The sequence below is a fragment of the Rana temporaria genome, chromosome 7 (assembly GCF_905171775.1).
Source record: "Rana temporaria chromosome 7, aRanTem1.1, whole genome shotgun sequence".
Lineage (NCBI taxonomy): Eukaryota > Metazoa > Chordata > Amphibia > Anura > Ranidae > Rana > Rana temporaria.
The window spans coordinates 138099338-138127210 of record NC_053495.1 but is presented as its reverse complement, the minus strand read 5'-3'; the positions used below and the strand labels follow the sequence as shown (position 1 = coordinate 138127210).

Here is a 27873-nt window from a genome sequence, read left to right as displayed (position 1 = left end):
CCTTTTCTGGGGTCCCCAGGTGGTGCTCCTGGCTCCTCCTCTTCTCGAGTGCCCCCACGGAGAGCCGCTTTCCATAGGGGAACTTGTGGGGGCGCGCTCCCGAGTCCTCCTGCTGCGTCCCTAGACAGAAAAACTTGGCTCCCATGTCACTGGATTTGATTGACAGAAGCGGGAGCCAATGACTCCTGCTGCCATCAATCTACCCAGTGAGGAACCGAGGAAGCAGATGTCCCCTGAAAAAAAAAAATATTAAAAGCCAGCAGCTACAAATACTGCAGCTGCTGACTTTTAATATCAGCACACTTACCTGTCCGGGAGTCCAGCGCCGTCCGCAGCAGAGGACGAGCAAACGTTCATCACTCTGCTGCCCCCACCGCCATCCTCGGTGAGGGAACCAGGAAGTAAAGCGCTCCGGCTTCACTGCTCGGTTCCCTATGGCGCATGCGCGAGTCTCTGTGCTGACTGGTTCCCGCTGTATTCTGGGAGCTGTGTGTTTCCCAAAACACAACGGGGGGGACGGGATCTGACGTCCTGCCCGCAGTCTACGTGGCCGGAAGTGGGTGCAAATACCTGTCTTTAGACAGGTATCTGCACCCCCCTCCCCCTAAAAGGTGTCAAATGTGACACCGGAGGGGGAAGGGTTTCCGATGAGTGGAGGTGGAGGGTGGAGCTCCGCTTTAATGCATAGAATGCATTAAGGTGAAAAACCGCAAGGGTTTACAACTCCTTTAAGACTGACTAACAAAACAGTTTTTGTTATCAGTTTGTGTTGAACATGCTTTAATAATTGCACAAAGATTAGTCTATTTAGTTAATACCACAAACTATAGCAAAATGCTTTTTCAAGGTTTATGGTGTATATTTCCCAATATACCTTTGTGTGTATACTAGCAGTGACACAAAGAACCGACTACGTAACTAAGCCATTTAATCCCCAAAATTGCAAGAGCACTGATTGTTGATTAACAACCTCTACAAAACCTCAGCTTCCAGGAAAATATCTCAATACATGTCAAACCCTATTGGTCAGGGAGCCAAGGACAGGATTAAATGATGCAATATGGTGCATGGTCTGACGACACTGCCTAAATTTACTAGGACAACTACTTTTTCATCTAATTAGCATCTTGCCTTTTCCTCTGCTTCATTTATTGATTCATTTGTGCAGGGCTGACAATCCGCACAGCAGTGAGACAGCCAAAATCACACCCTACTTTAATAATAAAAGAAATGTTATTTCCTGTATGATTTGTTTGCAGTACAGGCAAGCTAAAAGGGGAGATAAAATCACTGTAATTGGTTTGCTTGCATTAGATTTATCCTATACAAAAGAGGCAGACACATTCTGGCATGTAACTGCTACAATAACAAGGGGAAAGAAAAATAGCAGTCTCAAGGATTTACATACTGTGGTTAACACACTGCATTGTTAGCTTAAAAAAAAACAAAAATCAAGAGAACCCCAAGAGAACCATGGAATCTGTTATTTCTGCTGCTCATTTTGCAAATGTCAGTTGCCTGGCTCCAAAACTTTTGAGTTATGGACCTGTAACAAGCATTCGGGTAATGACTTCTAACTTTTCTGGGCTTTACGTCTGTTCCAGATTAGTAATGTGAAAATTACTGAAAACAGTGGGTGAACCTTGTAGACACGCAACTTACATTTTTAAAAGGGAAGCCCCCACAATTCTCTTAGTGGAGTGCGACTCCCCCCAAAATAGTTTTGGACAGAGTGAAATTATAATCTTATATCCTCAGTCGGTTTTTTTCTTTTTAAGACCACTTTCACACTAAGATGCTTTTCAGGCACTTTCACACTAAAAACAGCGCCTAAAAAGCTCACGAAAACCTATTTCCATTAAAATCAATGAATGCTTTCACACTGGGGCAGTGTAGCTGTAAAAAAACTCCTCTCCATTGAAATGAATGGAAAGCTCTTCAAAATCGCCTGGAAAGCGCTTCAAAAGCGCTCCATGTTTTAACTGGCAGCATAGAAGCGCCTCAGTGTGAAAGTGGCCTTATTGCAGTCTGTGTCTCCACTGAAGAAATGCAATCTACCTCCTGTCCCCACTGACACAACAGGAATTATAGCTCTCCCCAAAATGTGAGGAAGAGGTATCACTGAAAGAAGTGTCCCTTTTGAAAGATAAATCCCCTCTACTCTCCCAGTGAGTCCAGGAATTTCCGATCCCCATGCTATCTCTTCCAACGACTGATCTCCAGGACAAATAGTGAGGTTAGATTACTTCTACAGGAAAACAAACCTGATACAGGTTCAACCTTGTCCAAAATAGAAAGCCCTCACAAAGTCCTAAAACCTTAAAGTGTAACTAAACCCATCGGGTTAATGGTTTAAAAAAATAAGTAAAAAAATTAACATTCCTGGCATGCTAGTGCTTTTCATCCAAACTGTAAACCCATCAAATGGCCGGTGTCATAACTGACCACATGTGCAACAACATGACAGTTGTTGATCAAACAAACCAAGATGGTAGCTTCTTTGTCCGACAAGGATTGGAGGGTTTATTTCTTTAAGTTTAATGCAACGATGTGAGGGGTGGACAGAAGACTGGTTGGCAGATTGCATTCAGAAAGAATGCACAGGCACAAAAATGTATTGATGTGAACGTGTTCTATAGGAACCCATGTTAAAAAAAAAAGAAATTAATTTCTGCAAAAAGCATAAAAAAACGCAGCCTTATAGCCAATGTTAATTTTGTTGATATTTTTGCAAGACACATTGCTGGCGGTATACCCGTGCTGTGCCATTGATTTTAATGGACGGGAGGCGGTGAAGGAGCGGTATAAATAACATATCACAAAAGTTAAATCTGTGTCTGTAGTACATGTACAAAAACCCCATTAGATTTTTACTGCAGAAGTTTCTTGAGAATGGACTAAATAATGTATTACAATGCAACTAAACCCATTAGATTTTAGTAGGCCAAAATGATTTCAGTTGACTTAAGCCTCGTACACACGGGCCAGAATCTCGTCAGGAAAAAAAACATTTTTCCTGACGAGATTCTTGGCAAGAATCTCTTGCCGGCCGAGTGTACAGACTCTCCTTTCAAAAGAACCGCGGTTCTCTTGAAAGGCAAGAACACGGTGACGTCATCGCGTACAAGGAGCATGCACTCGTCACATTCGATGCCGTCGCCGCCATCTTGCTGCACCCTACCTATGCCTAGGAAGCTAGCGCGCATGCGTCAAAGTCATTTCGAGCAAGCGCGGGTTTCCACAGCGACCAGGTAAGTATACACACTCGGGTTTCTCAGCAGGAAAACTGCCGAGAATCTCACGACGAGAAAATAGAGAACATGTTCTTCATTTTTCTCGTCTAGATTCTGGGCAGTTTTCTTGTGGAGAAACCTGAAAGCCTCGTACACACGCTCGGTTTACTCGGCTCAGTTTTTTCTTGCTGGTTCTTGCCGAGAAAACAGAGCGTGTGTACGAGGCTTAACATGTAATGGAGATTAGTCAACTTAAGTGTACTGGAGATTTTAGAAGACTAAAATTTGACTAAAACAATTCAGATGACTAAAATACAACAAACTAAAAATGGCATTTTAGTCAAGATTATTGCCAAATCTAAAATTAAATTTTATGTCAAAACTAACACTGTTTAGAGCAGGGATTCTCAACCCTTCTAGTGCCATGACCACTTGATAACATTTCCCAAGTTGTGGGGACCCCTAACAGTAAAATATTTTTGTAGCGTGGGTTGTCAGCACCCAAGGCAAGACAAGTCAATTGCATCCTTAACACACGGACATTTAGCGCTCCCCGAGTCATTTCCACTCGTACTATATTAAAAACCCTTATAATAAATTTTAGGATGTACCACTCTTTATCTTTGTTCTCCTTTCTTTCCCCTTTATCTCTCTCTATCCTAATCTCTTGTTTGCCGCCCATCCCTCTCTTTAGCCATGTTTCTTGTTCTTTCTCTTCCCTTTTTCTTTGTTTCTCCCCCTCCCATGTATTCTCTATTTTTATTCCTTCTCCTACTCCTTGGTGAGGACGGGTGGGGGGAATGGGATGAGTGGCAGTGCTGGCGGGGTGTTGGGATGAGTGGCGATGCTGAGGGGAGCTTTGATCAGCCAACTTAGGTGCTCTTGATCAAGGTCATATGCTGATCTGAGAACTGTAGTGGGGACTTTTAATGGCAACTATAAATCACAGGTAGTGTTACTCATTGTGTCTCCGAGTTTGTGGTGTCTCATAGCAGTGACACCTATGCTGAAATCAGGAGATAAGGAATGTAAAGTGGGAGGGGCTGGAGGAGACCCTAACAGTCAGCTAACCTCTAGTCTCTGCCCCCCAGCCATGCCGTGAACTGAATGAGGGGCTGCAAAGAGGCTGAGTGGGCAGCCACAAGCTCCAGGGACAGCCCTGCTCGGCTTCAGGAACAGCCCAGGATTTGGTGACCCCTGGCAAATCATCATTCGACTCCCGGGGTTGAGAACCACTGGTTTAGAGGCTTAAAAACATTGGCTAGATAGGTGTAGGGTAGGCACCAGGTGTTTTAATTTTTGTCCAGATTTGAGCTTAGATTGGGACGTTCTATGGGTAGTCTATTTTCAGTTCTTTGCAATAAAGTCATTTTAGTCAAGATAAAGTAATGCTTCAAGAGAAAAAGATTTAAAAATAACTATAGGCTTGCAATGATCAAATAACTATTTCATGCTAAAAATAATTGCATGCTGATGTATTGGAAAGTGAATTGAATGCCTGAAATAAAATAACTAGCACAGGTAGGATTACTTGTGGTGCTTCGTGAGAAGAGCCCACAGTCAGCTGCTGATCACGTAGAAACCCGGAAATTCATGGGACTACTAATGATATTAATAGTACTCTGAATATGAACTTGCCCCAGCACACACACAATAGCGGTTTAATTCAAAACTGACCAACGGCTCGAAATAAGTGAGGAAATTAACTGCCATGTCACGTGATTTTTATTAGAATTATGTTATAACACGCAGAAGGGATTTGGACCGATTTGCTGTTGCTAGGAGAGTAAAATATGCCAGAGAGTGCTTCCTTTTACATGTTAAACAAATTGGTGCTTTGAGCAGTCTGAAGTCATTAACCTGACCACCAAGCAGGGAAAAAAATCCTACTGTGGTTCAAACATGCCAATAACACAATCACTTACTTGATGAATATTTTAAAAGACACTCAAAATGGTCTGCAGGTATTTTCTATTCATTGTGGGTAAGCTGGTTTAAGAATACTGCAGTTTAAAGTGCACCTTTACTTAACAAAAGATGTACAGTATAAATGAATGCACCAGTGGAGACCCTGCCAAGTGAACGCAGCTATAGCAGCAGTAAGTTTGCCGTAACTGCTGAATTTTCCATTTGTAAGCCCCCTGGGCACTTCTGTTCTCTGATTTGTTTCAGAAGAGAGGGCGTATTCAGCAGACAATTATATAAAATGCTATGTGTAACATATTTGGCTTCCAGTTTCTGACAACAGGTCAGAATTCAAGCTGGGCTGTATTTACCATAATGGGACTGGTTAGCCAGGGCCTAGGGCAGAAAGGTTAGTGAACGCACCAACATGGCTTTATAATTCAATTATATCTAAAGCCAAAAACATTTTTATTTTGTATAAAGTAGAAAATGTTTAAAAACCCTGTCTGGATTTTTTTTTTACTTTTGACGATTTCCAAATGGAGAGATTTTCCTTTACTTTTTATTCTGTGGACATATTAGAAAGGAAGATTAAATCTCTCCAGAGTAACTAGTGTATCCCATCTATTCCTTGAAAAATTTTGGATTTCCTCATTTTTATTCTACGCAAAACATCACATGACCTTTGGCAACCAGCAGTATTGTAGAGAGAGAGAGACTTGTAAAGCGCAACACATGCGAACTGAATCGCCTCTGGGCGCTGTATCCATTTCATGGGTAAGGAACCCCTTGACCTCAGAAGAGATGGGTTTTAATCTTTCTCCTGAAGGCCAAGTGGTCCGACTCCAGTCGGATGGTGGTTGGTAGTGCATTCCACAGGCGAGGTCCCTGGACTGCAAATCTTCGATGTCCTTTGGACTTGTATCTGGCCTTGGGTATCTGGAGGAGGTTTTGATTGGTGGATCGCAGAATGCGATTGGGGTTATGGGCTTTTAGTTTTTTGGAAAGATATTGGGGGGCGTTGCCTTGAATACACTTATGTATTAGACAGAGTGCCTTGAAAGTGATTCTGTCTTTTACTGGCGACCAATGAAGGGATCTCAGTGAAGGTGAGATTGATTCCCATGTTTTTTTCCCAGTCACTAGTCGAGCGGCCGTATTTTGAAGGACTTGCAGACGAGTGATTTGGTATTTGGGGAGTCCTAGATAGAGGGCATTTGCGTAGTCGAGTCTGGAATTGATGATTGTTCCCACCACGACTGCAATGTCCTCTTTTGGGATAAAGGGCGTGAGTCTGCGTAGTAGGCGCAGCAGATGGTGGGATCCGCTGACTACTGACCCTATTTGTGCATCCATTGTCATGTAGGTATCGAAAATGACTCCGAGACTTTTGACTTTGGTGCTAGGGGTGATAGTTTTACCCAGAATGGGTGGGGGAGTCCATGTTGACGCGGGGTGATTTTTCCGGTTAGCGTGAAACAGGAGAAGTTCTGTTTTCGAACCATTGAGTTTAAGATAACTGTTTGTCATCCAGTTATCTATTAGAGTGAGGCATTTCTCTAGTCCAAGAGAATGATCCTTTTTGTTGCAGATGCGGAAATACAGTTGTGTGTCGTCTGCATAGGAGTGGTAAAGTAACTTCTGGTTACTGATGATTTCAAAGAGAGGGCGAAGATAGATATTAAACAATACGGGCGATAAGGGAGATCCCTGAGGGACTCCGCATGACACCGTACGTTTTTCAGAAGTGAAAGACCCCAGTTTCACTATTTGTGATCGGTTTTCCAAGAAGGAGGAGAACCAGGGTAAAACACATTCAGCGACTCCGGCTACTTCAGCTAGCCTAGCCAGTAGTAGTCCGTGGTCTACAGTGTCAAAAGCCGCGCTTAGGTCCAGCAGTATCAGGAGACAAGATTCTCCTTCGTCTGCGGCCTCTATTGTAGGTGGTAAAGTGTATACAAACCCAATCACCAAAATCTTATATAAAAACAGTAACATTTTAACCTCTTCCCAACCAAGTCATTGTAAAATGATGTCGTCAGGAACCCTCTCTCAATCCGGGTGGACGTCATTTGACGTCCTGGGCAGCTAGGAGGCGCGTGCGCGCCCACCGCATCACTCGGGCCCGGTGCGCATGCCCGGCTGCCGCGATGTCCGCCAGGCACCCGCAATCACGGCTGGACCATGGATCTGTGTGTGTAAACACACAGATTCATGTCCTGTCAGAGGAGAGGAAAGGAGACCGATGTGTGTTCCCAGTACAGAGGAACACACATCGGTCTCCTTCCCTTGTGAGTCCCCCTCCCCCTACAGTCAAAATCACTCACTAGGGAACATATTAACCCCTTGATCGCCCCCTAGCGTTAACTCCTTCCCTGCCAGTCACATTTACACAGTAATCAGTGCAGTTTTATAGCACTAATTGCTGTATAAATGTGAATGGTCCCAAATACTTGTCAAAAGTGTCCGTCACAATGTCACAGTCACAATAAAAATCGCAGATCGCTGCCATTACTAGTAAAAAAAAAAAAAAGAAGACATGAATCTATCCCTTATTTTGTAGATGCTATAACATTTGTGCAAACCAATCAATAAACGCGTATTGCGATTTTTTTACCAAAAATATGAAGAAGAATACGTATCGGTCTAAACTGAGGAAAAAAAATTGTGATATTTATGAAATCAAAAAGAAAAAAAAAATTGTTTTTCTTCAAAATTTACGCTTTTTTGTTTATAGCGCAAAAAGCAAAAAAAAAAAAACCGCTGAGGTGATCAAATACCAAACGAAAGCTCTATTTGTGGGAAAAAAACAAAGATTTCATTTGGGTACAGTGTTGCATGACTGCGCAATGGTCATTCAAAGTGCCGAAAACTAAAAATTTGTCTGGGCAGGAAGGGGGTGAAAATGCTCTGTATTGAAGCGGTTAAGGTCATGATAAAAAAAAAAAAAAAAAAAAAAAATGCAATCTTTTTAAAAATCTGCAGCTCTTAAAAAAAAAAATAAAAAAAAGTTTTCCGGTTTTCTGTGCAGTGGTTTTACACAGGCAGCCTGGATCCTCCTCTTCTCTAATCCCTTTTCAGTGCTCTGGCCCCTCCCTCCTGTCAAGTGCCCCACAGCAAGCAGCTTGCTATGGGGGCACCCAAACCAAGCCACAGCTCCGTGTGTCCATTCAGACACAAAGCGGCAGTTTGGCCCCGCCCCCTTTCTCCTGATTGGCTAAATGACTGACAGCAGTGGCAGTCAACGATACCACGGCTGTGTCTCAGCCAATCAGGAGGGAGAACCCCAAATAGCCGAGGCACTCATGCACATCGCTGGATGGAGATGGGGCTCAGGTAAGTATTAGGGGGGTTTCTGTACACAGAATGTTTTTTTATTATTATTAATGCATTGAATGCATCAAGATAAAAAAAAAAACTTCTGTCTATACAATAACTTTAAATAAAGCAAAAACAAAAAAATAAAGGGTAAGATTTATTTTGCAATAACATTGTTAGATCTCCTAAGAAATAGGCAGATCATTTTTTTTCACATTTCTCATCAACTTCCTTCAATTTATAGTGGAAGATGAATTTTTTTTCTTGCTTATGGACATGTCCTGACATTAATGCATCATGGAATTTTTTTTTACAAACACCTTAAAGAAAACTTTCAAATTCCATTTACTTTATCTCCAAAGCAAGCCACATCCAATTTACTATCTTTTTAGAAGAAATAGCTTTTGCGGACAGGAAATAACGTTTGGGCAGCAGCATCCAGAAAACTCTTGTGGATACTAGAGGTCCCTCCTAAAATTTTAACATATAGAAAAAAAATTATTTTTTTAATTTACTCAATCTGTTTTTCTCATTCTCAGGACTATTTCTGGAATGAGAATAATTATATGTGTTTTGTGGTCTTTTTAAACTTCAAATCAAATTTTACATAGGTGTGTTTGCTCTCTCAACCATGCAATCTGGATTTGTCTTTCACATCAGATACGAATTGGTAACTTGCTAATTGGATTGTTGATTGGGTTCCCAGCTGCTATCCTTTTTGTCATGTGACCTATAGTTGTATATATACTGCACATCCACTTTCTATGTTGTAAGCTATGAATAAGCACTAAAGTTTGGTGTGAAACGCGTCAGCTTTTTACCCCATCTGCTGTGGCATTCTTTTTAATTTTAAAATAAAAGCAATTTATTTTTGGAGTGCGGCTGTCCAGAACGTTTTTCCTTCATTTTGCATCATGGAAAAAAAGTTTACCCTCCTTCTCTGATGGATTTGCAAGAGACCTCCCTGTACAAAAGAAAAAACAGAAATTCTAAGTAATTTGGAAATAGTGGATGTTTGCCAATTTTTGTATCTGCTTCAAACTTACATTTTTGGTTACTGGAACAATTAAGTAGGAAAAACACAGTAATATTTGAATACAAGCAATAATAAAGGACTCATTTAACCCCTTAACGCCCAAAGCACGACTATTTACGTCCGCAGAATGGCACGGACAGGCAGAAGGACGTATATACAGTGATGAAAATAAGTATTTGAACACCCTGCTATTTTGCAAGTTCTCCCACTTGGAAATAATGGAGGGGTCTGAAATTGTTATTGTAGGTGCATGTCCACTGTGAGAGACATAATCAAAAAAAACAAAACAGAAATCACAATGTATGATTTTTTTTAACTATTTATTTGTATGATACAGCTGCAAATAAGTATTTGAACACCTGAGAAAAACAATGTTAATATTTGGTACATTAGCCTTTGTTTGCAATTACAGAGGTCAAACGTTTCTTGTAGTTTTTCACCAGGTTTGCACACACTGGAGGAGGGATTTTGGCCCACTCCTCCACACAGATCTTCTCTAGATCAGTCAGGTTTCTGGGCTGTCGCTGAGAAACACGGAGTTTGAGCTCCCTCCAAAGATTCTCTATTGGGTTTAGGTCTGGAGACTGGCTAGGCCACGCCAGAACCTTGATATGCTTCTTACAGAGCCACTCCTTGGTTATCCTGGCTGTGTGCTTCGGGTCATTGTCATGTTGGAAGACCCAGCCTCGACCCATCTTCAAAGCTCTAACTGAGGGAAGGAGGTTGTTGCCCAAAATCACGCAATACATGGCCCCGGTCATCCTCTCCTTAATACAGTGCAGTCGCCCTGTCCCATGTGCAGAAAAACACCCCCAAAGCATGATGCTACCACCCCCATGCTTCACAGTAGGGGTGGTGTTCCTGGGATGGTACTCATCATTCGTCTTCCTCCAAACACGGTTAGTGGAATTATGACCAAAAAGTTCTATTTTGGTCTCATCTGACCACATGACTTTCTCCCATGACTCCTCTGGATCATCCAAATGGTCATTGGCAAACTTAAGACGGGCCTTGACATGTGCTGGTTTAAGCAGGGGAACCTTCCGTGCCATGCATGATTTCAAACCATGACGTCTTAGTGTATTATCAACAGTAACCTTGGAAACGGTGGTCCCAGCTCTTTTCAGGTCATTGACCAGCTCCTCCCGTGTAGTCCTGGGCTGATTTCTCACCTTTCTTAGGATCATTGAGACCCCACGAGGTGAGATTTTGCATGGAGCCCCAGTCCGAGGGAGATTGACAGTCATGTTTAGCTTCTTCCATTTTCTAATGATTGCTCCCAACAGTGGACCTTTTTTCACCAAGCTGCTTGGCAATTTCCCCGTAGCCCTTTCCAGCCTTGTGGAGGTGTACAATTTTGTCTCTAGTGTCTTTGGACAGCTCTTTGGTCTTGGCCATGTTAGTAGTTGGATTCTTACTGATTGTATGGGGTGGACAGGTGTCTTTTTGCAGCTAATGACCTCAAACAGGTGCATCTAATTTAGGATAATAAATGGAGTGGAGGTGGACATTTTAAAGGCAGACTAACAGGTCTTTGAGGGACAGAATTCTAGCTGATAGACAGGTGTTCAAATACTTATTTGCAGCTGTATCATACAAATAAATAGTTAAAAAATCATAAATTGTGATTTCTGTAAAAAAAAAATTTGATTATGTCTCTCACAGTGGACATGCACCTACGATGACAATTTCAGACCCCTCCATGATTTCCAAGTGGGAGAACTTGCAAAATAGCAGGGTGTTCAAATACTTATTTTCCTCACTGTATACGTCCTTGCCTTCTAGCGGGTGGGGGGTCCGATCGGGGCCCCCCCGGTGCGTGCGGCGGGCGGGTTCCCTCGGGGAGCGATCCGGGACGACGGCGCGGCTATTCGTTTATAGCCGCTCCGTCGCGATCGCTCCCCGAGGCTGAAGCACGGGGAGAGCCGTATGTAAACACGGCTTCCCCGTGCTTCACTGTGGCGGCGTATCGATCGAGTGATCCCTTTTATAAGGGAGACTCGATCGATGATGTCAGTCCTACAGCCACACCCCCCTACAGTTGTAAACACACACTAAGTGAACACTAACCCCTACAGCGCCCCCTGTGGTTAACTCCCAAACTGCAACTGTCATTTTCACAATAAACAATGCAATTTAAATGCATTTTTTGCTGTGAAAATGACAATGATCCCAAAAATGTGTCAAAATTGTCCGAAGTGTCCGCCATAATGTCGCAGTCACGAAAAAAATCGCTGATCGCCGCCAATAGTAGTAAAAAAAAAAAAAATTAATAAAAATGCAATAAAACTATCCCCTATTTTGTAAACGCTATACATTTTGCGCAAACCAATCGATAAACGCTTATTGCGATTTTTTTTTAACAAAAATAGGTAGAAGAATACGTATCGGCCTAAACTGAGGATTTTTTTTTTTTTATATATATGTTTTTGGGGGATATTTATTATAGAAACAAATATTGCATTTTTTTCAAAATTGACGCTTTATTTTTGTTTATAGCGCAAAAAATAAAAACCGCAGAGGTGATCAAATACCACCAAAAGAAAGCTCTATTTGTGGGGAAAAAAGGACGCTAATTTTGTTTGGGAGCCACGTCGCACGACCGTGCAATTGTCTGTTAAAGTGACACAGTGCCAAATCGCAAAACCTGGCCTGGGCATTTAGCTGCAAAATGGTCCGGGGCTTAAGTGGTTAAGTAGAAAGAATATGTTCATCAGGGTGCGTCCTTAAAGCGGAGCTCCACCCCAAATTGGAACTACCGCTCGATTCCTTCCCCCCTCCGGTGCCACAATTGGCACATTTCGGGGGAGGGGAAACAGGATACCTGTCTTTCACAGGTATCCTTTCCCACTTCCAGGAGTCCGGCCGCGGCCGTGATGCGGCAGTGACATCAATGCGGGGGTCCCTCCTCCCCCTTCTTTCACTTGGTCGCCGGGCTAATAGGAGAGAGGAGCAGGGCCTTGCGCATGCGCAGTAGGGTTCCTGGCGTGAAGCCGAAAGGCTACACTGCTGGGTTCCCTTACCCGCAATGGCAGCGGCAGCACCCGACCGCTGATGGAAACATCAGCTGCGGTGCCGACATCGAGGGACTGCAGGACAGGTAAGTGTCCATTTATTAAAAGCCAGCAGCTGCAGCATGTGTAGCTGCTGACTTTTAATTTATTTTTTCTTGGATCTCCGCTTTAACAACCAGATTTCAGGATTCAGACAAATGAGGAAAGAGAACAAATCGGATTGGCTGCCACAAGTTTCTGGAGTTTACTGCACACAATGGCACATTTTAGTTCAACTGAAGTCTTAAACAAAAACAATAAAAAGGAATTCAGGGCACAGTGAAATAACAAGAGATCAACCCAAAGCCCCGTACACACCATACGAAAATCGGTAAGTAAAATTTCATCCAACAAACTATCTGTGGATTTTCAGATCGGCGCTTTCGACAGCCGATTCTGATTTTTCGTACGACAAATGTGAAGACTATAAAATTTTAAATTGGATGTAAACACAAAGGTCCGATTTTTGTATTATTCGTACGTTTGTCTGAAAAAAATCGTAGGAGCAAGACTACGCATGCTCAGAAATGAAAGAATACATACAAAACAATTCAACACATTAAATCACTTTAAAAACTCAATTTAAAGATACGAATCAATTATTTTTTTTTTTGATGAACACCGCACCGGTCCTGTGGAGCTGCGGGCAGGAGTTTTTAGACGAGGCCACGGCTTCCGCCTAGTTCGCGGCGTCCGGCCTCGTGGACTAGACCGAAACCACGACCTCACCTAAAAACTCCTGCCCGCAATAATAACAAATCGATTTTTTTAAAATTTAAATCGATTTGACCTACCAACTCGATTTTTAAATTGAATCGATTTTTTCCCAGCTATAATATTATATACACATACACACACACACACAAAATGTAAATCCCCAGTGTACACTGTCTATAAATATATATATATATATATATATATATATATATATATATATATATATATATATATATATATATATATATAATCTTGGAAAAAATCGATTCGATTTAAAAATCGAGTTGGTAGGTCAAATCGATTCATATTTTTAAAAAAAGATTTGTTATTTTCCCCAGGACCGGCGCTGACACCGCGCCGGTCCTGAGAAGCACACTGGGGATTTAAATTTTGTATATTATATAAAAGTACAACTATAATAATTTAAATATATGGTTTTTAACTTGGCACCATAAAAGTCCCAATAGTAAAAAGTAAGAAATAGTGCTCGATACATGAACCGAGGAATCCGGTTCCCTGCTCATCCATCACACCAAAATAAAAATGTATGACTTTGTTTAAAATGATCTTCAATTTCGGGAACCCGTGGAAAAATTTGTACTCTCATAGCACAGGGATGTATTTGATCTTTCTCATACTTTTCTAAGAAGAATGCTACTGTTTTCTATGCTGGAAAGACAAAATGCATGTTTAAAGTGCGCATTTCAGATCAAATTTCCAACATAAATTCTGGTAATCTGAGATCCCCCATTGCTATACATATATTGAAACATCATAATGGCAGAAAAACAGGTGTGAAATTCTGAACCCTAAGATCAGATAGATGTAAATGATACAGGAGGTGATGTTGCCAAATGGCTACTAAAAAGAGAAAATCACTGGATTTACAGTTTGAGAGCCATACAATTCCATTGTCTAAATGATCCAATGAATTTTGCATGCTTTTTAGAATAAAATTACTATTGTGAACAATTGAAAAAAAAATAAAAAATTGTGTTTTTTTCGAAACCATGCAAGTAATTTAAAATGTGTACTGAAGGTAGAGTTCATTACATATAGGCTGATATATATAGGCTGATAGAATTTTGCCTAATACTGATTTTATTTGTATTTATTTCCCTTCTCCCCAGACCAGGTTTGTGCTCCAGCATGGTGTGCCCCCCACTTCCAGTCATTGTTTGCATGTCAGGGGAGGGTGTGGGGATCTCAAGCTGGTTGGCTCATGCACACTGGAATGAACCGGTGGAGTGCTGATGCTTTGTAATGGGTTGAGAAGAGTTCTGGGAGTTACGTAACATGGGACACACCCTTCTGAAAAAGCCATGACTGGCAAATAAAGGCGTCAGGGCACATGTGTTTTAGCTATAACTGGTGGCCCTGCTACATCTGCAAGATGCACACGATAAATTTATGTGACTACATATCTAATGCCGTGTACACACGATCATTTTTCAGCATGAAAAAAACAAAGTTTTTCGGCATGTAGAAAAAAACGTTTTTTCCAACTTCATCATTAAAACAACGTTTCCCACACACAATCGTTTTAAAAAAATGCTCTAGCAAAGCGCGGTGACGTACAACACGTACGACGGCGCTATAAAATGGGAAGTTCCATGCGGATGACGCCACCCTTGGGGCTGCTTTAGCCGATTTGTTAGTAAAAGACGATTCGTGCTTTTCTGTCTGTTACAGCGTGATGAATGTGCTTACTCCATTACGAATGGTAGTTTTACCAGAACAAGCGTTCCTGTCTCATAACTTGCTTCTGAGCATGTGCAGGTTTTTAACGTCAGACACGATAATTTTTTACAACCCGAAAAACGACATTGTTTAAAACGTCGTAAAAAAATGCAGCATGTTGGAAAAAAAAAAAACGAAAAATTATGTGAAGCCCACACACGAACATTTTAAATGACATGTACGCGGCATGAGGGTGATAAAATATTGAAACACAGGAAGCACTATGAAAAGTGATAAGAGTAGGGGTTACTGCATGCCATTTACTGTATATAGTTCTGTTAAGTGAAGTCTTTAAATATGGACATATGGCTAGCATGCCAACCGCTAATTTTGTTATGAAAATGACAACTGTTCTCTGCCATCATTTCCAGCAAGTCTCACAAATGTGTGGGTGAACAGAACAGAACCTAAAGCCTCGTACACACGATATGATTGTTGGGCGTGTGGCAGGATCTTGTCTTGCATACTAATGGTACACAATTGTAGTGACACAAACGTAGTGATGCAATGCGAGGAATATCAGCTCTTGAGCGCCACCCTTTGGGCCCCTTCTGCTAAATTTAGTGTTTGCGTGTTTGTACCTCAGACTTGTGTGACGGATTTGTGTACTGACCATAAAAAAATCTGGCGTCAAACCATTGTCCGCCGAAACTTGGACAATTGTCAAAAGGAGCATACTAATGGCAAGATTTAATGCACTAAAGATACATTTTCCAGATGCGTTTTTGCATGTGCATTTTAATGCGTTTAATGCGTTCCATGTGCTTTTTTTCTCTTATTCTTACTATACTAGGGTCCAGTGCAATTTGGATGCGTTTTACTGTGCTCCAGTCCAGTGCAGAAAAAATTCAGCATGTTCAACTTTTTTTCTGGAACTGAAAACCCCTCGAACTGACTGCACTGGTGTGAACTATGCCATTGGAAACCATATAACCTACTTTACATACGTTTTTGATGCAGAACAAAAATGCGCTGGATTGCATGTGGTGTGAACTGGCCGTAAGCGTAAGCTGTAGGCGCAGATGTACTTATTTAGTGCTGTAGCACATATATATTTCAATAGGAGGCCATAGTTCTACTTTAGGATTTAGGGTTAAGAATTTAGTTTAAGGGTTGGATACAGGGTTAAAAGTTGGTGTTCGGTTTAGTTTCATAGTTAAAATAAAGTCCAATTTCACATTGGATGTGCATGTAATACAGCAGTAGTGAGCTATGTGTTGTGCACTAGTACATTGTAAGCCCTGGCCAGTAGGATGACACACCTCCAAGGCTGTGTCCACAGTGTCCTGGATTAAAAATAAGGGGTCCCAGGGATTCCCCACAGTCCCCGAGGCTCCTACAGAGAGAGGACCCCTTATTCTCTGTAGGAGCCTCGGGGACTGTGGGGAATCCCTGGGACCCCTTATTCTTTATTTGAATATTTAGGACGATGGTACATCCTTTATCTAATTATATTTTTCTAATGATAAAAAGGTTAAATTACAGTGTCCTGGAAAAAAAGTGTGGGTTGGATCCGCGCAGCGGAGAACAAACACAACAGCGAGTAGAGATTGCTGGTGAGGAGAACTGCTGCCCCTACTGATTTACTGCCACTAGGTGGAGTAAAAAGAATGAGAGAAGAGGGGGATTTAGGTATGGCGCTGTTCTGATGAAAGACAGGGGAATCCAAGGATTCAAAATAAATGTGGTGTTACCCCCAGCTGGGTATTGACTATGAAAAATGTGTAATATAATGAAGTGTGGAAAATGAATGACACAAAAATGAAAAAATAAAGTTGTATATATATGTGTTGGACCCTCGGCCGGGTGTTGGTGGGTGCTACTTGTGAAAATGACAACAAACCACAGTGAGCAAAGTATAACATCAAACACAATGAATGAATAAATGAATATACCCCCTGACAGGTTTTTACTAGTTCGAACCCTCGGCCATGTATTTGAATTAGAAATTAGGTGAAAAAATACATAAATACATCTTTTTAGAATGCATAAATCGAGCCAAGAAAAAAATCAGTCCAGTGAATCAAATTAAGATTTGTAAAAAAAAAAAAAGAAGTGATAAAGTGACTTTGTGTTTAAAAAGTTCAATGTTGCTGGGTGAACCCTTCAGATCTTGCTCTGTGCATGACACACCATGCTCTGTACAAAGTTGCACTCACCAGATACTTCTCCCACTCCAGGGGTATGACGCAGCCACAGCATAAGTGCCACTGTGTAGAAACCTGAGGACAACTGGGGCCGGCTCCAGGCGCCGCCCGCGATCCTCCTCAGATGTCAGTCCTCAGAGTGTCCACTCTCTATTATTTCTGTCTGACCTTCCACAACACAGAGATCCTATTCCTGAGAAGCATAACAATCCTCACCATCTGTACTCCACACTGCTTCTGGGTCTCCGGTCACATGGCCAGTGACGTATAGGTCGTCTAATTCTGGTTCAGAAGTAAAAGTAAAATTTTCAGACCAATTCATTTATGGACTGCCAAAAGCAGAAGGGACATGACCCTTGTTTGTAACACAGCACGGGGGAATCGATTGTACATTAACGAGTACTGTGGTAATGTGTGGAAAAAAATACACTATCCTACAATGCATAGGTCTAAAGAGGGTCATATTCATAGGATTTTCCTGCAGAAGACTATTTATCATTTTGATATCTCAAGGGCTCATTCAAGTGGAAAATTCACCAGAAACAATCTGATCATTTTCAATAGGAAAGGTATTCTGCTCATCTGTCATATGGTCATGTTTGATATTTCACCCTGCAACATTTGTCAAAACGCAGTTACTAGAATCCTAAAGCATTCGACTCGTATGTGTAGAGCTAGTGCAATAGTTAATCAAAGATTGGGAAACACTTTTTTTTCTACTGCAGATACCTCGATCCGAGAACTACCTATTGCTGGGCCTTCATTATAGTACTGAATAGACATGTGCATTCGTTTTCGTCCCAATGCATTTTCGCTACCGTTTTAACAAACAAAAACAAACGCGCAGAATCCGAAATAGCCGACATAAAAAAAATGCTTTGTCATTTTCGTTGCTACAACAGTTCGATACAGATAGGAGATTCGACATGCCGCTGACAATAGCAATCTGTGTCTATCGAACCTGTGGTCGAATGCGCCTAACCTTAACTATTCGTCCAAGATTATTCTACATTGAGATGAAAGATTCGACATTATAGAGACAGTGTTGGGGTAGACCATTCAACATGAACTACAAAGATTCGACGAAGCAGCTAAACTGTACGACGCCGCAATCGTACATTTCCAGACAAATGCTCGGCCCATAGGCTATAGCAGAATTCGAAAGTTGGTATAATAATTATTATAGTAATAATAATTTAGAACTATAATTACTACTAGTGTCATACAACATTAGAAATCTTCTATAGCTTGTAGGCGGAACATTTGACTGGAAATGTATGATTGCGGCGTTGTTCAGTTTAGCTGCTCCGTCGAATCTTCTTAGAACATTCGAAAGACACCATAAGCCTTCAATGACAGATTCGACCTTAATTCAGATTTTTGGACAAATGCATTTTTTAACTAAACAAAAAAAAAACGAGTTTCGGGAGTAACTAAAATGTATTTTTCGGACAAAAACGAAATTCCGAAACAAAATATTTCAGTGTGCACAAGTCTAGTACTGAATTTACTAATAAAAGTTATTATGTAAAGCAACCATGTCCAAAACACAGCCATGCCGAGGACCTTATCCACAAACACTCTTTTCTGGCTCTGCATGGGTCCTTCAAATTCATTCTCATTCTGTCTGCCTTCAGAGAAAGTCATCTACATTTTTGGCCTGCATTGCCCCAGATGCAGTTTGCCTGCTAACAAGTCTAAAAATTACGTGGAACTCCGTTATAAAAAAGTAAATGTTTGCTTGCTGAAATTGAATAAAAGATGAGGATTACCAAAACCACCATTCCAGATAGTGCAGCCAGCAATTAAATATTAACTTCGAATGATGCCAGGTTTTCTCAGACATGGCCAAAGAGCCTCTACCCCTGAAATACTCTATGATTACAATTTAAACTAACAGACCAGGTAGACTCCCGCTGTCATACGTTTGAAGATGTATAAAATACTATAAATGCATACCATGGAGCTGTAAATATAATGAACAAGTTCAGAGAAACTGAACACAAATAGAACTGCTCCCTAATTAGCTTCTCTAATCCTTTAAAGCACTTTAATTATAAAGGTTGTTGTGGTTACCTAGTTTCTACTTCCACTACATACAATTCTTCGTAAAAAAAAAAAAAAAAAAAAAAAAAGTGTCAATCTTGCCATAAATGGTGCACATATAGGAAGAAGTCATTGCTTGAGAATATAAAAGGAAAAGTCACCCCAGGCAACTTACGTGTTCTCCATTTTATTGAATATGCAAAATGGTACAACGCCCAGAGCCATCAGAATGTAACCAGTTATTTTCAACTTGTAATGTGATCTTAAATAATATATAGCTGGATACTGGCGCCAATAGTGAAACTAAAAAGAGAAGGGTTGCTGCTAGGGATGAGCCCAACACCCCCTGTTCAATTCGCACCAGAACCTTCGAACGGACCGAACGTTCGCGTGAACATTTAGAACCCCATTGAAGTTTAGGGGACTTGAACGTTCGAATTCAAAAGTGCTCATTTTAAAGCCTAATATGCAAGTTATTGTCGTAAAATGGGTTTGAGAACCCGGGTCTTGCCCCAGGGAACATGTATCAATGGAAAAAAAAAGTTTTAAAAACGATAGTTTTTTCTGGAGCAGTGATTTTATTGATGATTAAAGTGAAAAAAATAATTGAAAAATTCCTTTAAATATCGTACCTGCTGGGTGTCTATAGTATGCCTGTGAAGTGGCACGTGTTTAGAACTGTTCCTGCACAAAATGAGATTACTATAAAGAAAAAAGTAATTTAAAACTGCTTGCAGCTTTAATGTAATGTCTGGTCCCTGCAATATGGATGAAAATCATTGAGAAAAATAGCACAGACACAGACAGTACACACACCACGTAGCTTTAGGTGCACACTGCAGAGGATACAGACAGTACACCACGTGAAAGTACTTGCAGCAATATCCTCTGCCTGTAGTATTGATATGAGCAGATCCCTGACTCTAGAAGTAAATATGAGAAACACCAGCTTTACGTTAGGTGCACAATGTGCAGAGGACACAGACAGTACACACACCACGTAGCTTTAGGTGCACACTGCAGAGGACACGGACAGTACACACACACACACCACGTAAGCTTTAGGTGCACACTGCAGAGGACACAGACAGTACACCACGTGAGAATACTGCAGCTAGCACAATCACCTGCCTGCCTGTCAGTAAATTAGGAAGAGCGGATCTAGCTAAACTCAATACAGTGTATAAATATATATATACACACACACACACACACACACACACACACACACACACACACACACCACCTGGGATGCATAGATCTCCTCTACACACTGTAACTTTAACTGACTAGCCTGCCTACCTGCAATAAATGACACTCTCTCTGTCTTAACCACCGCAACACACTACACAAGGCCGACTTGCAGGCGGCCTTTTATAGTGTGGGGCGTGTACTAAACCCCCTGAGCTATAATTGGCCAAAGCCACCCTGGCTTTGGCCAATTATGGCTCTCCGGTTTTTGCAAGCTGTGATTGGCCAAGCATGCGGGTAATAGTATCAGCCAGCAATGCACTACGATGCCGCAGTGAATTATGGGCCGTTACACGCCACTCGAATTTGGCGCGAACGGCCCATAACTTCCTAATTTGACAAACGGTCGAACATACGATGTTCGACTCGAACACGAAGCTCATCCCTAGTTGCTGCACCTGAAATTTGTGAAAAACTAATGAGAAATGATGAGGTGATAAAGGGCGCTCCCAATAGAATCACTGAAAGTGCAAAGAGTGATCTATGCAAATATTTACACGTTTATAACCTTGTTTAAATGTGTATTAGCGAATTGCTTCACTTTATACATGTGCACAAATGTTTAAAAAAAAAAACTGTATATATAGTTTATAATTACTCAAAACAAATGTCATAAAAAAAGTTTAAAACAGCTCCAGAAATCCTTTTTGAAAGATTCTGCTCCAAACGCCATGTGAAAAATAAATCCGTGTTCCAGATAAAAATGTGACTTTTCACCCAAAGTGACAACAAATTGTGCTCATCAGATGGCTCTGGCCAGCAAGTGACCAAAAAACAAGAAGTTACTCCTCAATCCCTGGAAACCATTCAACGATCTCCTCCCGAACGATCGTTCACATGTGTGGCGAACCAGGTCGAATGATCCGGGAACAGCCAGATGAAATCCTTAGTATCTATCCTCCGCTTCAATCACCCACAACAGCATGTAAGGAATAACCTAGTGCGGTGGAAGTCAGTTCAGAAAACCAAGGAGCTGTGGAAGTCAGTTGATCGCATTAGCAAACATTTTTAAGAGGGATTTTAGGTTCTATTCTATGTTTAAATTGGACCAATCATGGGAGTTGGTCCACTATTTAAGCTACAAACATTAGTGTCAGACCCACTTCCTGATGACGCGTGCTGGAATGCAAAATGGATAGAAGCTAGGTCTGACACACACTTTATGTCACTTTTGCTGGGTGGGGGGGGGGGGAGCCCAATACACATACACCACTGGTCAGATAGCGCCGTGTGAATGGACTTCCACCACACTAGGCTGTTCCTTACATGCTTTTGCACTCCCCTGCTGGAAAAATTGTAAGTGACATTTTTAACAATGAACAAGCAATACTACTTGCTTTGCAGATGTGGGCGATTGAAGCGGAGGATAGATACTAAGGCTGGATTCACACCTATGCAGTTTTAATGCTTTTTCCACTTTTTTTAGATTTGCACTACCGAACGTGTTCCATAGAGACAATCGTTTGGGAGGAGATCGTTGAATGGTTTCCAGGGATTGAGGAGTAACTTCATGCTTTATGGTCACTTGTAATGTGATCTTGTTTGCCAAGAAACACCATCAAGAACATAAGATGAACTTGGGTGATCAAGCAAAGTAAAGCTTAAATCTTTTAGTTTTGGTCATTAGAGACCGGGTGGAGCCCCTATCACTTTATTTTTGTTGTGTGTGTCCTTCCAGCCATTTTTTTCCTGTAATATGTTTAAAATTGGTGTTTGCCCATTGCCTTCATATTATTTAAATGTGTCCCCATTTCCCAGCTCAGAAAGTTGCAAGGTATGGCCATAATGGTCACCAAGACAAGTTCTCCAACACATGTGATAAAACCAGCCTGAAATTTGTTATAAATAGATTAACACAGAGCAGAAATATTCACGAAACAGCTGTGAGAGTTTATGCTCGTTTCTGCCTATGTGAAGTGGGATTGCGTGCCTTTCCTCCAATCAGCTGTCTTGGCTGTATGCCCAGATTTCACACTCAGGGCTGAATAAGAAGGGAAAATCCAACACGATCTGCATTTTCTAAAGAATATATAAAGCTGAATTCAGCAGATATACATCTAAAACTTAGGTAGGGAAATTTGTTTCATCTCTGTGTATCATCTGAGTCTGTTCACTTCACTTGGTATATGTGAGATTTACATCCACTTTAACCCCTGGAAGGTTTAACCCCCTTAAAGACCAGGCCATTTTTTTTGCAATACGGCAATGCATTATTTTAGCTGACAATTGCGCAACCGTGTGACGCTGTACCCAAATAAAATTGATGTCCTTTTTTTCCCACAAATGGAGCTTTCTTTTAGTGGTATTTGATCACCTCTGCGTTTTTTATTTTTTGCACTAGAAACAAAAAAAAGCCACAATTAAAAAAAATATCTATTTTTTACTTTAGGGCCAGTTCACACCAGACGCAATTCCGTTCAGTTCCGTGTGCTTTTTTCCTGCGCAAAATGCATGCACAGTGTTTTCCATGTATTCCAATGGCTCTAGTTCACACCATGCAGTCAATCTCCGGTCAGTTTCTGCACCGAAAACTGGCTGCATGGTGTGAACTAGAGCCAACAAGAGCCAGTGGAATACATGGAAAACACTGTGCATGCATTTTTAGTGCAGAAAAAATGCACACAAAACTGTACGGAACTGCGTATGGTGTGAACTGGCCCTTAAGCTATAAAGCATGTAAAAATAAAGAAACACCAAATTTCTTCATCAATTTAGGCCAATATGTATTCTTCTACATGTTTTTGGTAAAAAAAATACCAATAAGCGTATATTGATTGGTTTGCGCAAAAGTTATCGTGTCTACAAACTATGGGATATTTTTATGGCGTTTTTCTTTGTTTATTTTTTACTAGTAATAGCATTTTTAGTGGGACTGTGACATTGCAGAGGACAAATCCGACCCCTGACACTTTTGAAACTTTCTGGGAACCAGTGACATTACAGTGGTCAGTGCTAAAAATAAGCACTATTACTGTACTAATGACACTGGCAGGCAAGGGGTTAACATCAGGGCGATCAAGAGGTTAAATGTGCTTTATAAAACTGTGGGGGTTTCTCCGAATGGATGAAGACAGATCGGTGTTCCTGCTAAGCAGAAACATGTAGGGGCAGATCCACAAATAAATTACGCCGGCGTATCTATTGATATGCCGGCGTAATTTCTAAAAATTCCTGCGTCGTATCTTTGTTTTGAATCCTCAAAAACAAGATACGACGGCATCTCGGCTACGCCGTCGGATCTTAGATGCCATTTTTCGGCGGCCGCTAGGTGGCGTTTCCGTAGAAATCCGCGTCGTTTTTCCGTCGTTTGCGTTCGGCTTTTTCCGGCGTATAGTTAAAGCTGCTATATGGTGGCGTACTCAATGTTAAGTATGGCCGTCGTTCCCGCGTACAATTTTGAATTTTTTACGTTGTTTGCGTAAGTCGTTCGCGAATAGGAATTTGCCTAGAAGGACGTCACCGTCGTAAGCATTGGCTTGTTCTGGTTAAATTTCGAGCATGTGCACTGGGATACCCCCAGGTTAAAAAAAAAAAAAGTTGTTTACGTCGGGTCACGACGTATTAACATAAAACACGCCCCCATTACATCCATTTGAATTCCGCGCCCTTACGCTGCAAGAGATACACTACGCCGCCGTAACTTACGGCGCGAATTCGTTGAGGATTCAAACCAAAGAAAAGTAAGTTACAGCGGCGTAGCGCATCTTAGATACGCTGCTCCCGGCGCAGATGTATGTGGATCTGCCCCAAGATCTTTATCTTCTGTCTGTCTATGTAAACCAGGGAGATCGCTGTTCTGACAGGAAAGATCGCCGCTATGCCTCTCTGGGGAGCGATCCCGGGTGGCCTGCGGACATCAGGTCTGCCGGACACGGCGATTGGCATCCCCTGTGTCCAATTAGCGCACAATCGCACCTCCAGCAGCGTACGCCCTCCAATGTGTCTAATGATGTACAGGTATGTTGTTTCGCGCAATAAAGCTGACCTGCCGCAGTAAAAGTGTGGTAGGTGGTCAGCAAGTTTTTAAATTTGTCTGTGTTGGACACAGAAAGCAATAACACAAAAATGCACATGGTTTTAATATATGGACGATGACTAAAAATTATTAATGTAATTAAATGTATAGTGGAAACAGGAGTGCTGGTCTAAAAAGCAGACTCCTCCAATCCAAATTAATCTCTGCAGCAATTTGGTTGTCCAGAGAGATTAGCATTTACTGGATCCGATCCCAGAATGGATGTGCAGACAGGGTGGATGACAGGGTACTTATAAATATTCATACAATAATCAGAAGCCCTCAAAGAATCCCATTCCCATCATAACTCAGCAAAAATAACCTTTCCTAATATACACCCTTTCCCCATTTTCTAAAATGTAGCGCAATCTGGTTTGTTGGTTTTACTAGCAACATTGAGCTACTATCTGACAAATAATGCCTCTTGGCCTCGAATGCCTGCAGGTGAAAGTTTTCAATTAACGTTCAGATATTTATTTATTGTTTAAGGCTAAATTGCATTCTTTTACCACTCTTAATTGTTAAGTTACCCTTTGAAAAATGCCATTTACCAAAAACAAAGTACCCCATAAATACTTAAAACCCTTTCATGTCCGATTATCACCATTAGATACTTCTTGTATTCTTAAATTCGATAACCATCCACAAACAGGTTAGCCCACAAGTATCAAGGCAAGGTAGGTATTTGCCTATTGCATGACTTTGAGGTGTGTAAAACACAGCTTCTCTGGTCTCGCATACCTCTGTATACATTAAATACTATATATATCCCAGAAAATTAGAATACTACGTAAACTACAACTACAACAGTTGGTTTACTGAAAAGTATTTCTATGTACAGTATAGTATGCACTCAATACTTGGTTGGGGCTTCTTTTGCATGAATTACTGCATCAATGCAGCATGGCATGGGGACGATCAGCCTGTAGCATGGATGAGGTGTTATGCAAGCTCAGGTTGCTTTGATAGCAGCCTTCAGCTCATCTGCATTGTTGGTTCTCATGTCTCATCTTTCTTTTGACAGTACATCACAGATTCTCCATAGGGTTTAGGTCAGGCAAGTTTGCTGGCCAATTAAGCACAGATACCATGATCATTAAATCGGATATAGGTACATTTGGAAGTGTGGGCAGGTGCCGAGTCCTCCTGGAGCATCTCCCTAAAGCTGGTCAGCAGAGGGAAGCATGAAGTGGTCTAGAATTTCTAGCAAAGACGGCTACGCTGACTTTGGATAAAACACAGTGGACCAACACCAGCAGATGACCTGGCTCCAAAATCATTACCGACTATGGAAACTTCACACTGGACCTCATGCAGTTTGGATTCGGATTCTCCTCTCTTCCTCCAGACTCTGGGACCTCGATTCCAAATGAAATGCAAAATTTACTTTCATCCAAAAACAGGAGTTTGGACCACTGAGCAACAGTCCAGTCCTTGTTCACCTTAGGTAAGACGCTTCTGACATCGTCTCTGGTTCAGGGGTGGCTTGACACAAGGAATGTGACAGTTGTAGCCCATGCTCTGGATACGTACGTCTGTGTGTTATGGCTCTTAAAGCACTGAGACAGCCGTAGTCCTCTCCTTGTGAATCTCCCCAAATTCTTGATTGGCCTTTGCTTCTCAATTCTCTTAAGGCCGCAGTTATCCCTATCGCGTGTGAACCTTTTTCTACCACACTTTCTTTCCACCCAACTTCCATTAATATGCTTGGATACAACACTCTGAACAGCCAGCTTCTTTTTTTGTGAAGGGTGTCAATGACTGTTTTGGACAACTGTCAAGTCAGCAGTCTACCCCATGATTGTGTAACCTACTGAACCAGACAGAGACAATTTAAAAGGTTCATGAAACCTTTTACAGCTGTTTTGAGTTAATTAGCTGATTAGGGTGTGACATCATGAGTCTTCAGTATTGAACTTTTTCACAATTTTCGGAGATACTGAATTTGGGGTTTTCACTAGCTGTAAGTCGTAATAATCAAAATTTAAATAAATGCTTGAAACATATCACTCTGTACTTTGTGTGTTATAAATCTACATAATGGGGAGTTTCACTTTATGAATTGAATAACTGAAATATGAACTTTTTGATGATATTCACATTTTTGGAGATGCCCTTGTATGTGCTCCAGCCACTCAAAAGAAGTGTAAATTAGGAAAATAGTAAACTATGTATCTTAGGAAAGGTTATTTTGACCCAGATATAACAACAGGTAAATGGGATTCTGTGAGGGCTTCTGATCATTGCAGGAATATATTTTAAAGTACCCCGTCATCCACCCTGTCTGTACATCTGTTCTGGGATGCAATAAATGCTAAACTCTCTGGAGAACCAAGTTGCTGCAGAGATTCATTTGGTTTGGAAAAGTCTGCTCTCTAGACTGACACTCCTGTTTCCACAATACATAATTATTAGTCATCATCCATATAATTTAAAACATCTGCCCTATCCAAACTCTCCTAGAGACATGACCGGAAGGAAATAGCCATCTCCCCAACATGGTGACAAATTCCACCTTTGACAGATCTAACAGGCGTCAGAAGGGAACATATGTCATCTACTGCTAAAAGATGGTATAGGAACAGTTACACTACTTCAACAAAGTAGCGATTTAAAAGGTGTGGCCTGAAAATGACCACTAAAGTGACATTTTTATGAATGACTAAATCAACCAGCTAATCAAAGCCAAATTTTACACTTGACTGTAAAATATATATGCATTGTATCAACATTCCACTGAGTCCATTTTACCAAGTTGTAACTAGCTTTGCTTGAACATTTATCATTTGATAGTATGGGCCTTTGAGGAGCCTATAAAGAGGTGGATAGATAGGGTAAAACGGTTTACAACCCCAATTCCAAAAAAGTTGGGACGCTGTGTAAAATCTACATAAAAACAGAATGCAATGATTTTCAAATCTAATAAACCTGTATTTAATTTAAACATTTTATGTTTTCCATTGTGAATAAAATATAGGTTTATGAGATTCCCAAATCATTGCATTTGATTTTTTATGTAAATTTTACACAGCGCCCCAATTTTTTGAGAATTCGGGTTGTATATAGTGGATTATTTTCTTGCCATAAAATATTAACCTTTACAAAAAGATCATAGAAGTTGGTGTCATGCCCAAAAGAGAAATTGCAGCCATATGGTATATTGTTTATCTACGATGTGGGGAAAATGTTACAACCTCTGTATAGTTATCCATGTACCCCTCTAACAAAGAAAATAAGAGGGGGAATGTCTCCAATGAAAGGGCAGATTTGGGAAGGTCTCCAATGAAAAGGCAGATTTGGGAAGGTCTCCAATGAAAGGGCAGATTTGGGAAGGTCTCCAATGAAAGGGCAGATTTGGGAAGGTCTCCAATGAAAGGGCAGATTTCGGAAGGTCTCCAATGAAAGGGCAGAT

General features: G+C 41.2%; 1 protein-coding gene across 5 annotated transcripts in view; it reads right to left on the bottom strand.

Annotated features, from left to right (window-relative positions):
* Positions 1-27873, bottom strand: part of DIPK1A (divergent protein kinase domain 1A) — a 215145-nt gene that overhangs the window by 106229 nt on the left and 81043 nt on the right. The window contains exon 1 of one of the 5 annotated variants that reach the window (XM_040360019.1): positions 9388-9420. The exons of the other annotated variants lie outside the window; for them this stretch is intronic. The gene's annotated coding sequence lies outside the window, so the exon portion shown is untranslated. Of the gene's footprint in view, positions 1-9387; positions 9421-27873 lie in introns of those variants that run through there. 5 annotated transcript variants of the gene reach the window in all.